Raw genomic sequence first — 4,743 nt, forward strand, 5'->3', positions numbered from 1 at the left:
TGAGGTTAGTGGCACAAGTGGCCCACAGAAGGGACGCAGTAGTCAATTCTAAGATACCAGGAGAAATGTAAATTCTGATGTTTGCCTGTTGTCCTGGGATCAAAGACTCAAACTCACCCTGGTAGCCTCTAACCGATACAGATTATAGTTAGGGGTAGTTTCTAGACACTGCAGAGTCTGTATATTGGAAGAAGGTAGATGCAGTTCCTCTTCAGCAATCAACCAGCACTGTATAAAGAGCAGATTTGATCTGTGATGGCTTTACAGCAACTACCTTTGATATGCAAGATTCTTAATGGCTTGCTGAAGATGGTTGTCCTTGAATAACTTGGTTGTTCTCCTTGAAGGCCTGACTCGTGTCTTCTCTTGGTTTTCAAATCACTGCAGGCTTTTAATGCTTGGAAGCTCAAGTGGGAGGTCCAATTCTGTGAGCAGTTTGAAATACAGTAATTAGGGTGTATGACTGAAAATCGTGGGAAATAACAAATTCGCCCTCATTTGAGCAAAATGCTCAAAAAACAGCCTCATCCTTTGCTACTTGAAGCTTTGTAAGGATCAGCTTGTCAAAATTATTTTCAGGCTGCAAGATACGAGAGTGAAAGATGGTAGCTGTTAAGCAGAGGTTAATTGCCTGTATGCACTTCCTGAGAATTTACAGTTTTATGCTGTCACATCACTGGTCTTAAAGAATTGAGAGCTGATGCTTCTGAAACTGTATTTCAGTCTTCTGAAAGCATTAAGAGTTTCATATTCATATGAAACATGGTGCATTATCTCACCTGCAATGAGCATACAGTACCAGATATTTTGTGTTAGATGTTCAGGTAAATTCTGTTTGCCTGGTTGCTGAGTAAAATTTCTGAAGTACTTGCTGTAATAGCCATTTTTCTCTCCTTGCTTTCCAACATAGGCATTTTGCTCTAAAACCATCCCCTTTAGCAGGTGTGTCTTCAGCTCCTGGTGAGTGATGCTGTGGTCACTCCTGGCACAAGACATCACGCCAATATTTTTATATTTGAAAGAACTCCCAAAACATCAGGAGCTTTCATCACTTAAATACTGAATCTAGCAACGATACTATGTGATACCTATAGTAAGTAGCCAGTGGGATAGAAATGGGAGTATTTTCATTCTTTTACATGATACCTCAAAATTACTGAATAAAAGGTGTGGCTAGGCATGCTGTTGAGGATAATATTCTTATTCTTGCCTTCTTTATGTTAAAAAGGTCTGAGCAGCAGTAGGGCTCTTAGAAGAGAACAGAAAAAGGTGTAACTGTAAGCAAGTCTTCAAGAGGTAAACTGCTCCTAGTACCCCAGTCCCTACCTTAAGGTTACAGCGTGCAGCTGTGCCAGTGCTGTAACCAGAGGCCCTGGAGCTAATGTAGGCTTTGTTTGTCTACCTTCTGAACATTGCCACTTCTAACTGTTAGCATAATACCACTTTAAACTAGCTGAAATTGCCATAGGTGCTGGTATTTCCTATGAGGATCTCAATGTCCTAAAGCATAAAAGCTTGAACTGACTTTTAGGGACAAAAAAAAAAAGAAACGTACTTAAGAAATGTGATCCTTGGCCCTTACATGCTGCAAAGATTTATGAGTCCATAATGACACTGGACAGATCTAAGTTAAAACGTTTTGGAGACAGAAATGTTTGTCAGTTCTATCCATACTTAATTAATTTTTTTATCTTGATAGAATCTGCACTTTCGACTTCTCCATTTGAATAATAAATGAAATACATAAGTTGTTGCAAATGTTTATAGATAACTGCACAATAATTGCATTAAATTGGTACATTGATAATAAAGATGACATACCTTGGATATTAGTTTCTAATTTGTCTTGTTAGATAGCCAAACTGAATCTCCACCTCTCAAATCTTTAGCTCATTGTTACAGCATTTAAAGCCTTATTTTAGTTTTTATGTCTGATATTGACAGGTTTTCAAAATGGTGTTTTTAGCCAGTCAGTCATAGTTAATCTTTTCCTGCTCTCTTGTATATATTGCAGAGCAAGTGTGGTATGGAATTGTCAACCAAAGCCATGTATTAAACATGTCACCTAAGTTTGCCCATTGGGGATTTTTAGACATCTTTTTAATATTAACAAAAGCTGCAAATTTTGTGTGTGCAGCACTCAGTATCTTTTCTGACATGCTTAGCTGCTACCCTGACAGAGATTGAGAAAAGTTTTGCTTGAGACAGAGGAAGAAATTTTGTAATGGCTGGATGTATGCAGTGGCTGTGCTCACTGCCTCATGGCTTACCCCAGGTTGTCATTAGTTTAGAGTAAATATATAGACATGCCAAATTTACTGTTAGTGGACAGAACTTTGAGAGGAACAGTAAGATAGAGTGAAATAGCAGCAGCAAGATGTTCAGGCCATATATCTTACTCCCTTCATGTTCCAGTGGATGTGCAAACTTGTGGGTGTGCAGACTTGCTCTGTCTGCCTAAGTAAAAGGAGGTGGTAGAGTTTGCACACAGTGTGTATGCATCCCTGCAGAATTATGGAGAAGAATGGATTGAAAGCTGTAGTGGAAAACAGTCCTTTGATGTTTGGTCATGTGGCAGAAATGCTGCTTTCAAAGTCAGCCAGCTTTCACACCAGCAGGTCTGTGCCAGCAGCTGCCTGAGATTTGTCCCCAGCTGCAGCAGCTCTCACGTACTCAGGGGCTAGAGGTTGCTGTGTTCAAAGTGATCTTTGTGTCTTGTTTCCATGCACATCAAAGTGAGAATAGCTTCATACTGTTGGGCTGTAGTTGAGTCACCAAAAGGCCTCGTTAGGCCTGGCATGTCCTTCCCCCTAACTCAAAGCTGTGTCAATTGGTAATAGGACCTACTTGTCATCTTGCTGTTTTCTGTAGTCTCATGTTTGGGACTAAGTTCTCCTAGGCGAACTGACAATACTGGCTTTTCCCTCTGCCCTGGATCCGCATCCCTCAGAGGCAGAAAGTGTCAATAGTGTTACACTTCTTGAAAGCATTTTGGTTTTTTTCTTCTAAGATTAGACTGGCTCAGAGACAAACATAGGAGAGGCAGTATACGTACTACCAATATCCTTAAACCAGCAAAGCCTCAGGGATGTGGATGGAGAAGAAACAAACAAAACAAAAGTTTTTCACTGATCTGTAGTAGGATCTCTTGGGGACCAGAGTGGAAAGGATTCTACTTATTTTGACTAGCCAAGGTGCTGCATGGTCTTTATTCTTCTGCAATTGCATGGAACTGCAAAGCATGGAAACTAGGGAAGGTCCCAGTGGAAAATTGATGAGTTTTTTTGAAGCATTACAGTAAGTAGTGAAGAACTGCACTGGAAACTGATAAATAAAAGGTACTGTCTAATCAAAAATTCCAGTGGCATTAAATGTTCTTATACTCTTTGTGGTCTCTATGAGTACTGCTCTCCAACACATGGATAATATTACTAATTTCACTCTTCCCATTGAGCTGCTGTTCCATTTAATAGTCTGATACACATTCTGATGTTTGCAGGGTTAAAGGTCTTTGGTTTTGTTATGGGAGTCCAAATACACTGTGTGGCTGGAATCTAAACCTTTTATGCTTGCTGCCATAGAGCACCTTAAAAATAGTGCAGAGAAACAGGTCCATGCTGAGGTAGAAGGTGAGGAGGGAACACAAAAATTTCTATTTCTGTTGGGAAATAAACAGCAGCTGTCTTTAGGTGCTACAAATCTGTATGGATTAGATAAATAAACCTTTCCTTATTGTCACCTGCTGAGTGAAGGAGGTTCATCTTGAAACTGAAGAAGCTGTGGGCCCTCAGGACTTCATCTTCAGATCTGCTCTTACCTTCTAAATTTTTTTTTCCTTCTTGGAATAGGAAGGCAGTTTAATTTGCTTCAGTCATAGCTTATCACTGCTGTTTGACACACATTGTCTGTCTAGATGTCAGTTAACAATAGGGAAAAGTATTTATATTTTTTTGGAATAATTTCATCTTAAGAAATGCGGAGCCCGATCTCTTGCCCAAATAGAGAAACAAACTCATGAAAGCAGCTGCTACTCTTCCCCTTTACCACATCTTCTATTTCATCAGGTGATTATTTTATTATGGTCCTTCTCAGATTTTTCATTTTGCAGGATAAGCTGTTCTTAAGATAAGCAGTTTAAAATCACACAGTAAGCAAAAACTGGGGACACGAGTAAGTGTACAGCCAGAACTAGCCACACTTATTTAAAAAAGTATGTCAGTCTGATAGCATATGGCAGAGCTCCTGCTGGGAAATCCATTTAACACAGAGACAGTCACTGTATGTTAATGAGGCTCTTTGTGTGTTCAATTATTTGTCTGTCACATAACCCCTCTGCCTCGCCTACTCCCCTTTCAATCGTTGGTTGCTGGGTCTTGACCTCTAGAGTAAGTGCCATAATTTCATAAATTATTCTTTGACTTTCAGAAGTGACTTTTGTAAATGTTTTCACAGCTGTGGAATTAATTCTTGCTGGTGTATTTTGTAATGCTACAAAGCTACATTTGTCTTAGGCTACTTAGTAAATGAGAACTTCAGACCAGGTCTCCATCAGTTCTGTGAACTTCATGCCTAAATGCAACTGAGCAGCTAATGTTAGTTCATCTGTGTGGAAATATGTATCAATTGATTACAGGATCTGATTTTGCTAGAAAGTCCTTTCTGGCCCCTGCAATCTTATTTTCTGTGGCATTGTTCCATATTATTGTTACAGACCTTTGAAGAAAGAGGCTACGTGCTCACTCT

The 4,743-nt window shown here is 39.6% G+C and overlaps 1 protein-coding gene across 3 annotated transcripts in view; it reads left to right on the plus strand.

Moving 5' to 3' along the window:
* SMARCAL1 (SWI/SNF related, matrix associated, actin dependent regulator of chromatin, subfamily a like 1) overlaps positions 1-4,743 on the plus strand; it is a 34,971-nt gene that overhangs the window by 15,627 nt on the left and 14,601 nt on the right. The window lies entirely within an intron of this gene.

Source organism: Geospiza fortis, unplaced genomic scaffold (assembly GCF_000277835.1).
Source record: "Geospiza fortis unplaced genomic scaffold, GeoFor_1.0 scaffold112, whole genome shotgun sequence".
NCBI lineage: Eukaryota > Metazoa > Chordata > Aves > Passeriformes > Thraupidae > Geospiza > Geospiza fortis.